At 39.8% G+C, this 10,427-nt stretch overlaps 1 pseudogene; it reads right to left on the bottom strand.

Moving 5' to 3' along the window:
* Positions 1 to 7,899: 7,899 nt before the first annotated feature.
* On the bottom strand, positions 7,900 to 8,923 carry LOC129015015 (histone-lysine N-methyltransferase SETMAR-like; annotated as a pseudogene).
* Between the last annotated feature and the right edge of the window lie 1,504 nt (positions 8,924 to 10,427).

The raw sequence follows: 10,427 nt of genomic DNA, 5'->3' as shown, positions 1-10,427 counted from the left end.
ATGGAAATAGCATTGAATCTGTAAATCGCTTTAGGAAGCATTTCCATTTTAATGATATTGATTTTTCCTATCCAGGAGCATTGAATATTTTTCCATTTATTTGTGTCATCTCTGAATTCTTTGAGCAGTGTTTTGTAGTTCTCCTTGCAGAGATCTTTCACTTCCTTGGTTAGCTATATTCCTAGGTATTTCATTTATTTGTGGTTGTTGTAAATGGGATTGTGTTCTTGATTTGACTCTCAGCCTGGATGTTATTGATGTATAGAAATGATAGTAATTTTTGTACATTGACTTTGTATCTTGAAACCTTACTAAAATAATTTATCAGTTCTAGTAGCCTTTTGGTGGAATCTTCAGGGTTTTCTAAGTATAGAATTATATTGTCAGTGAAGAGAGATAGTTTGACTTCTTCTTTTCCTGTTTAGATGCCTTTTATTTCTTTTTCTTGCCTGATTGCTCTAGTTAGGACTTCCAGGGCTATGTTTAATAGGAGTGGTGAGAGTTGGCATTTTTGTCTTGTTCCATATCTCAAGGAGAATGCTTCCAGATTTGCCCATTCAGTGTGATGTTGGCTGTGGGTTTGTCATAGATGGCTCTTATTATTTTGAGATGTGCTCCTTTAATGCTTAGTCTGTTGAGGGTTTTTAACATGAAAGGATGTCAGATTTTATAAGAAGTTCTTTCTTTGTCTATTGAGATGAACATATTGTTTTTGTTTTAAATTCTGTTTATGTGGTGAATCACATTTATTGATTTGTACTTGTTGAACCAATTATTGCATCTCAGGGATAAAGCCTACTTGATCATCGTTTATTTACTTTTTGATGTGCTGCTGAATTTGGTTTGCTAGTATTTTGTTGAGGATTTTTGTGTCTATGTTCATCAGGCATATTAGCCAGAAGTTTTTTTTTCACTGTGTCTCTGCCAGATTTTGGCATTAGTCTGATGCTGGCTTCATAGAATGAATTAGAGAGGAGTCCCTCCTCTTGGATTTTCTTGGAATAGTTTCAGTAGAATTGGTCTCAGTTCTTCTTTGTACATGTGGTAGAATTTGGCTGTAAATTAATCTGATCCAGGACTTTTTTTGGTTGGTAGGGTTTTTTTGTTGTTGTTGTAACTGATTCAATTTCAGAGTTTCATATTAGTCTCCTCAGGATTTCAATCTCTTCCTGATTCAATCTTAGGAGATTGAGTATTTCCAGGAATTTATTTATTTTCTCTAGATTTTCTAATTTGTGCACATAGGGTTATTCATAATAATATCTGAGGATCTTTTGTATTTCTGTGGGATCAGGTGTAACATCATTTTTGTCATTTCTGATTGTGCTTATTTGGATCTTCTTTGATTTTGTTAATCTATCTAGGGGCCTATTGATCTTGTTTATTTTTACTAATAACCAACTTGTAGTTTTAATGATCATTTGTATGGATTTTTGCAACTCAATGTCAAACTCTTCTCTAATGTTAGTTATCTTTTCTTTTGCTAGCTTTGGGGTTGGTTTGTTCTCTTTTTCTAGTTCCTTTAGGTGCAAACTTACATTGTTAATTTGAGATCTTTCTAACTTCTTGATGAAGGCATTTGGTGCTCTAAACTTTCCTCTTAACACTGCTTTAGCTGCATCCCAGAGATTTTGGTAAGTTGCATCCCTATTTTCAATAATTTCAAAGAATTTTTTGATTTATGCCTTAAATTTGATATTCACCCAGGAGTTATTCAAGAGTAAGTTGTTTAATTTCCATGTATTTATGCAGTTTTGAGAGATGTTCTTGATAATATTTTTATTTTTATTGCACTGTGGTCCGAGAGTGTGCTTGGTATGATTTTAACTTTACAAAAAAATTTTAACACTTGCTTTATGACTGAGCATGTAGTTAATCTTAGAATATGTTCTGTGTGGTCAGGTGTGGTGGCTCATACCTGTAATCCCAGCACTTTGGGAGGCCAAGGTGGGCAGATCTTTTGAGGTCAGGAGTTTGAGACCAGCCTGGCCAGTGTGGTGAAACCTGGTCTCTAGTAAAAATACAAAAAAAAAAAAAAAAAAAAATTAGCCAGTCGTGGTGATGGGTGCCATAATCCCAGAGATACTCAGGAGGCTGAGGCAGAAGAATCACTTGAACCTGGGAGGCAGAGATTGCAGTGAGCCAAGATCACACCATTGCACTCCAGCCTGGGCGACAACAGTGGAACTCTGTTTCAAAAAAAAAAAAGAAGAATATGTTCTGTGTGCAGGTGAGAAGAATATTTGTTCTGCTGTTGTTTGGTGGAGTGTTCTTTAGATGTCTATTAGGTCTAACTGGCCAAGAGTAAAGTTTAAGTCTAGAGTTTCTTTGTTTGTTTTCTGCCTCAACGATCTGTCTAATGCTGTCAGTGGAATGTTGAAGTCTCCCACTCTTATTGTGTGGTTATCTAAGTCTTTTTGTAGTCCAAGAAGAATTGTTTCATGAATTGGGGTGCTCCAATGTTGGGTGTGTATATATTTATGATAGTTAATTATTCTTGTTGAATTGTACCTTTTAGCATAATGTAATACCCTTCTTTGTCCTTCTTAAAGAAATTGGTTTAACATCTATTTTATCTGACATAAAAATAGTGACTGGTTCTTTTTAGTTTTCCATTTGCATGGTAGATATTTCTCCATCCCTTTACTTTGAACCTGTGGGTGTCATTACATGTGAGATGAGTCTCTTGAAGACAGCAGATGGTTGGGTCTTCTCTTTTTATCTGGCTTGCCACTCTGTATCTTTTAAGTGGAGGCATTTAGCCCATTTACATTCAAGGTTAGAATAGGCATGTGAGATTTTGAGCCTGTTGCTGTGTTGCTAGCTGGTTGTTATGTAGACTTGGTTGTGTAGTTGCTTTATAGTACCTGTGGGCTCTATTCTTAGTGTGTTTTTGTGGTAACAAGTATCACTCTTTTGATTCCATGTTTAGCACTCCCTTAATGACCTCTTGTAAGGCTGGTTTAGTTGAAACAATGTCCCTCAGCATTTGCTTGTCTAAGAAGGATTTTATTTCTCCTTCACTTATGAAGCTTAGTTTGAAGGAATATGAATTCTTGGTTGAAATTTCTTTTCTTTAAGGACACTAAAAATAGGCCTCCAATATCTTCTGGGGTGTAAGATTTCTGCTGATAGGTCTGCTGCTAGCCTGATGGGATTCTCTCTCTATGTGACTTGACCCTTCTCTCTAGCTGTCTTTAAGATTTTTTCTTTTGGGTTGATGTTGGTGAATCTGATGACTATGTTCCTTGAGGATGGTCATGTTGTATAGCATTTAGCGGGTTCTCTGTATTTCCTGAATTTGCGTGTTAACCTCTCTAGTGAGATTAGAGAAATTTTCATGGACTATATCCCCACATCCCCACATATATTTTGCAAGGTTGCTTATTCTCTTTCTCTCAGGAATGCCAATGAATTGCAGATTTGGTCTCTTTACATATTTCTTGGAAGTTTTGTTCATTAAAAAAAATTTTTTTTAACTTTTGTCTGACTGTCAATGTGAAGTACTGGCCTTTGAGCTCTGAGATTCTTTCCTCATCTTGGTCTATTCTGTTGATAATACTTTTACTTATATTATAGAATTATTGTAGTGAATTTTTTAGCTCTGGAAGTTCAGTTTGGTTCTTTCTTAAAATGGCTATTTGGTCTTTCAGGTCTTGGGTTGTTTTACTGGATTCCTTGGGTTGGGTTTCAACTTTCTCCTGAATCTTGATGAGCTTTCTTGCCATCTGCATTCTGAGTTCTATGCCTGTCATTTCAGTCTGGTTGAGAGCCATTCCTGGAAATCTAGTGGACTCATTTGGAGGTAAGGGGACTCTCTGGCTTTTTGAGTTGCCAGAGTTCTTGCAAACAATTCTTTCTCATCTGGGAGGGTTTGTGTTCATTTTACTGTGGTGTAAGTTGAGTATTGTCAGTTGGCTTCTGGATGTTTTCAGAAGGTCAAGGTTCTGTTCAGGGTCTTTATTTGTGGCTAAATTCTTGCCCTTGGTTTCACAGGAGGGCATAATAGCAAAATATTTTTGATGTTGTAGTTTAGGCTATGATCCACTAGATCTTAAAAGATACAGAGTGTCTTAAGGGTAATGGGCAGTAGATAGGCTCTTAGCAGTGTGGCTCCTCTGTATTTCCTTTCATTTGCAGCCATACTCTGCATTGCAGTGGAGTAGAGAGGTAACCCCTTTACCAGGTACACTCCTGGACCTTGGAGGAGGCCCCTCCTATCACTGGTGCTGTGCCTGTGTTTCTTTGTTGGATGTTCCAGACTGCAGGGGTCCCTGGCTAAGGCCAGGGCCCTAATATGGGTTTCTTATGATGTCACAGCCCATCCCTTTGGGTCACTCTGGCCAGAGACCCTTTACAGCAAACAATATAGAACTCAAAAAAAATACTGGCACATTACTAGAATCCCATTCCATCATTAATAATTAGTCTCACTTCATCACTGTATTGTATGAAAATGTCTCCCAGGGAGAGACCACTTGGGCTGGTAGCCTTATTGGAGAGATCTTGTTGGGTTCCAAAAGCAAGACTGGACTCTGCAAACATACAGCTTTAGCCTTTTAGGCATCTGTATAATTGAGCTAAGAGATAATACCATCACTTGCTCTGAGCCTCTTTTGAGATGTTAATATATATTGGATTTCCCTCATTACACAACCCATTTATTCATTCCTTTGCCCTCAGCTACTCTTCCTCCTTCTCCCCATTTTTGCCTAAACTTTCCAACTTTTGGAAGGTACATTAGTTTTGGCCACTGTGCTGGTCCAGATTGCAGGCAGCAATGCTGGTCTAGCAAGTGCCTCCCCCTTAGTCCACTCCCATTCAGATAGGGTAAAGTTACACAGGTGCAGACCTAGTGGGGTGTTTCTACCACCTGGTAAAATATAAATGCATTTACTATGAACCCCAATTTTTACAGATGGGATCAGAGAACAATCCGCCCCATCAGACCCTTAGGAATTTACACTTTTTTGTTGTTGTTGTTGTTGGAATCAGCCCTGGTCCTATAACCACTGCATCAGCTAGGAAAAAGAAAAAAAAAGTTGATATAGTGTGAAGAAGATTTAAAAAAATTTAGTCATAATATCAGCATATTCTTTCCCTACTAAGAATTGCATAGTCACACCAGCATTCTCCCCATCTCCTCCTTTCCAGATCCACCAGGAAAACAGAGGAATCTATCTAGTGGGGCAGTCCTTCATCTCCTCCTGCTGAGTGTGAGGACACACTTGTGAAGGTGTGCAAGCCAGCCCTTCATGCCTTTATCTCTCTCCATTTCAGACAACCAATGTTTTAGTTGTCTGTTCCAATTTTCTATCAAACTATTATTCTGAGGAGGAGAGCTCTCTGCCCATTGTTGGACATTATAGGCTATATTGTATATTTCTTGGCCTGAGGAAATGTGACTCTGCCATCCAAATTGGTGCAATATCTTCTATTCCAGTTCTTTTACGGCATTCTGAGTATTTGCATCTTCCACCAGGTAAGCAAAGCCCAGTCTAGAGACAGCATCTCTTCTGGTCAAGACCCCTTTGTAGCCCCCCATGCCAGAGATACCACCATCAGTCTCACTTGCCAGCTATGTTCAGGGCCTTCCCACCAGGGTCTGCCACATAGCCCTCTGGAATCTCTGTCTCCTGCTGGCAAACAGAGCAGTTCTTATTGGCATTTTGTGCCTCAGACGACGCAAAAGGAATATGCCTAGATTATTCCAGCAGCATTGCTGCCCTACCCCAGTGTCCGTTCATTTCATGGAGCCAGGTGGCCACCTTAAGCAAGCACACAGGGACATCTATTTGTCAATTCCAACTACCTTTCAAATCTGGGAAGGGATTCTTCTGAAAGGCATTGACATGTCCTACTTTAATGCACCCCTCAAATTCCTGTAGGACTGTGCTCCATATGAGCATCCTTTTACCAGGCCAGGTTTCCATTGCCCTCTTGCCTGAGTGTGTGGCCAGGCCACTGGCCCCAACATGGGGGCTTTTCCCACTGTTCAATTCTTCCATCATGCTAGGTAAACAGCATGCAATTCAACCCATTGAGCTGATTTGTTTTTGCCTTCTTCAACCAAAGTGGTGGCCTTCCAAACAGGATGTTCGTTCACCTTGGAATTGCTGTCCACAGAAGAAGCAGCTCTTAGTGCTCAGTTAAGAATGGTTTATAGGGCACTGTACAACTAATATAATTCAGAAGCTCCTCACACAGCTCTGGAATCAGTCCTAGGGTGAAAGAGGCTCTCTGTTTGTGCGTGTCTCCTTCTTGTACTCCCAGATAGCATGATCCTGTATAAACCATTTCCATTGAATTCTATTTCCACTGAACTCATTTTCATGGAATACCTCTGAACACTGCCTTCCCCCTAACCCCAGGAGAGTGTTTCTCTGACATCACCCAAGATATCATGGGTATTTCAGGATTTAAGATCATTTTATGTCCTTCAGTCACTGAGGTAACTTCAATTAATGTTCAATCACAAGGTAATAAGTGACCCTCAGGTGGAAATTCTCTAGTTCAAAGTCCCAGTGTTCATCACTGGGAGGCGCTCACAGGCTTTTGCCGTAAGCCCTGGTTTATGTCCCGCCACCACCCCGCCCCCGCCAGGGCTATCACACTGAGAATTTGTTCCTACCAGTGCTCCAGCTTCTAGTCTACACTGTCTGGGCTCATACAATCTTACTAGTTCTCGTTTAGCATGTTCAATTAATATTGCTTGGAGGTTGGCTATATATGCCTTCTGTTTTATAGTACTAGGTAGGGAAAACATTCCCCAGTCAGATACGTCTATTCCCATAATACAATCATGTAAAGGAGAGGCAAGCACTTCACATAAAGCCTGCCCAAACATATTAGTTTTCATCCAAATGTTCACCTTAATTCCCTCAACTCTTATATTCCTAACTGTAGTCTCCATTAGGACTATATCAACAGATTTCAGTTTTATAATACTAGGTAAGGGAAGTGTTCTCCAGCCAGACAATATCCATTCCCACAAAACATTCAGGCAAAGGGGACACTGCTTTCTTACATAAAGCCTGTTCAAATATTCCAACTTTCATAATCCCATCAGCCTTTACAATTGTATATTCTGTATACAATTCTGTATATACCCCACGTCGGGGCTTCACCACAGCATATGGGGGCTTTGGTGTCAAGGAGCCCTGGAGTTTCTCTTCTCCAACTCCTGACCATTTCACCCACTTTTGTGCACAAAGCTTGGGTTTCCAGCAAGGTGTTTAGCAAAGGGACCTTGACCCTTTTGTCAGTTGATTAACCTGCCTAATCATAGCCCCAAGCAATTTTTGGTCGGGTTTCTCATTGTAATCTTTCCTTTCTGGCTTTTAGGGTAAATAGATCAGACTTCTTTGGGGGCCTTTAATGTTGGGGTACTTTTGGCCTGCCCAACCTTTTGTATTGTTTTATTAAAACCTTTGTTTTAGGAACATAAATTCAAACAAAGCTTGTTCTCACTCATATTGAGAAGCTTTAAAAAGTTGATCTCACAAAAGAAAAAACTAGAACAGAGGATGCTAGAGGCTGGGAAGGGTAGGGAAAGGCAAAGATAGTGAGAAATTTATTAAGGGAGACAAAATTACAGTTAAATAAGAGGAATACATTCTAATGTTCTATAGCACTTTAGGATGACTATAGTTAACAATAATGTACTATGCAGTTCCAAATAGCTAGAAGGAGAATACTGAATATTCGCAACACAAAGAAATATTAAATGTTTGAGATGATAGCTATTCTAATTACCCTGATCTGATCACCGTACATTATGTGTAGTGAAACATCACTACGTGCCCCCATAAATATGTACAATTATTAGGTTGGTGCAAAAGTAATTGTGGTTTCGGATTGTGAATTTTAAATCATTATAACTAGGCTCAAACACATTTATTAATCAAAATAAAAACCATTACAATTAATACATTTTTGCCAATGAGAAATAAGTTTGTTTATTCCTGTAGCATAAAAATCTGTGCTTTGGGATTCGATGAACTCTTGGAAAGCATTTTCTGCATCCTGCTGGTCGTGGAAGCATTTTTCTACAAAAAGTTGTCAAGATCCTTGAAGAAATGGTAGACAGTTGGCTAGAGGTCAGGTAAATATGGCGGATGAGGCAAAACTTCATAGCCCAATTCATTCAACTTTTGAAGTGTTGGTTGTCCGATGTGCAGTTTGTTGTGGAGAATTGGACCCTTTCTGTTGACCAATGCTGGTCGCAGGCATTGCAGTTTTCAGTGCATCTCATCGATTTGCTGAGCATACTTCTCAGATATAATGGCTTCACTGGGATTCAGAAAACGGTAGTGGATCAGACTGGCAGCAGATCACCAAACAGTGACCATGACCTTTTGTTTTTTGGTGCAAGTTTGGCTTTGTGAAGTGCTTTGGAGCTTCTTCTAAGTCCAACCACTGACCTAGTTGTTGCCAGTTGCCGTATAAAATCCACTTTTCATCACATGTCACAATCCAATTGAGAAATGGTTCATTGTTGTTGCATAGAATAAGAGAAGATGACACTTCAAAAATACTTTTTTTTTTTCATTTTTGCTCAGCTCATTAAGAACCCACTTATTGAGGTTTTTCACCTTTTCAATTTGCATCAAATGCCGAACGATCATAGAATGGTCAAGTTGAGTTCTTCAGCAACTTCTCCTGTAGCTGTAAGAGGATCAGCTTCGATGATTGTTCTCAATTGGTCAGTGTTAACTTCTGATGGCTGCTCACTACACTCCTGGTCTTCAAGGCTCATGTCTCCTTTGCAAAACTTCTTGAACCACCACTGCACTCTATGTTCATTAGCAATTCTTGGGCCAAATGTGTTGTTGATGTTGTGAGTTGTCTCCACTGCTTTACGACCCATTTTCAACTCAAAAAAAATCATTCAAATTTGCTTTTTGTCTAACATTATTTCCATAGCCTAAAATAAATATGAAATAAACAGCAAGTAACAAGTCATTAGCAAAAAAATAAAACGAGATATGTGCATTAAAATCATGTATAGCATAACCACATTTATTTAAGGATGTATTCCAATATCAAACGGCACATTTCAACAGTACAAAAACTGCAATTACATTGGAAAGAACCTAATACTATATGTCAATTAAAAGTTAAATTTGAACTTAAAAAAATAAAATCTTTGTTTTAAACCCACGCTTTGCCTCCCACCTGGGCTGGTGTAAGATTCCTAATTGGTCTCTCTATCACTACTCTCCCCACTACAGAGGCGCAATGAGCCATCTGAATGGCCACAATTGTTTTCACCTCTCTATATATCAGCTTTTGCATGTGGTTTCAAAATAATGTATGGCAGACGTGACGGTGTGCCAGTTCTCAGCCAAGGCCTTAAGAGGCCTTACTCGTGTCCAATCACTCCCTTGAACCCACATGATTTCCCTGGGGAATGAGACACTGCATGGAAGGAAAACATCCCAGGGGAGGCTATCTAAGACCAGCCAGTTTCCAACTGGCCTGCCAGCTACAGACACATGAGGAAACCCAATCAAGATGTGGAGCTTGGTCAGTATCTGCAGAACTTCCTAGATGGGCCACAGATTTACGAGTTAAATACATGATTGTCTTTATAAGTTTGGGGGTAGTTCGCTACACCACAGTCGTTCACTAATGCACCATCTACGCCCAATTATGATTATATCATTCCACCCATCTAAAACCCTTGGCTCCTTTTTGCCTTCTGGAAAAAGTTCCACTGCCTTCTCTCAGTACAGGGTGTCTCTCATATTCTGAATTTTGTGCTCTTCTACAGCCCCTCTGCTTGGACTCTGCAAATTTCTGCAGATCTTGTACTCTCTGCTACTGATTCATGCCTCTGTGCTGCCACTCTCGCTATTCTCATGACCTGGAATTTCCCTAAGATGCAAATCTAGCACCACCTGCTATGGGGAGCCCTCTCTGATCTCCCCAAATGGGGCTCTGTGCATGATTTCTCTGCTAGGTTATGAGATGGCCTTGTCTCATTCATCTCTATAAACCCAACCATCCCCTTAAGGCTTACATGTGCCAGATCCTTGTCTAAGCACCAGGCATACAAATATGAATAAGCAGTTATTGCCTCCTGTCTCAAAAGCTGCTGGTCCCCTGAAAGATCATTTCAATAAATGTGGCAAATGTGGTGATGGATAGGTTAGGAAAGGCATTTTTTAGGGTCTGATATCTTGAGTGACAAACAGAAGTTATCCAGTTTCAGAGAGATGAAAGAGGGGGAGGAGCCCAAGGCTGAGGCTCAGGGAGACAGGGTGTGCTTGGATTATGTGCAGCTAGTGTAGGGTGATGGTGCAGAGAGGTGGGGTGAGATGAAGACAGGGAGGCTGAGGACTTGAATTTACCTTGAAGGAAATGAGGAGCCACTAAAGGGCTTTCCATGAGCATGCAATAAGTGCTCAATAAATGTTTCCTTA

This window comes from Pongo pygmaeus, chromosome 18, assembly GCF_028885625.2.
Source record: "Pongo pygmaeus isolate AG05252 chromosome 18, NHGRI_mPonPyg2-v2.0_pri, whole genome shotgun sequence".
NCBI classification, from domain to species: domain Eukaryota; kingdom Metazoa; phylum Chordata; class Mammalia; order Primates; family Hominidae; genus Pongo; species Pongo pygmaeus.
Note: the sequence above shows the minus strand (reverse complement) of the source record. Positions and strands in the feature narration are given on the sequence as shown.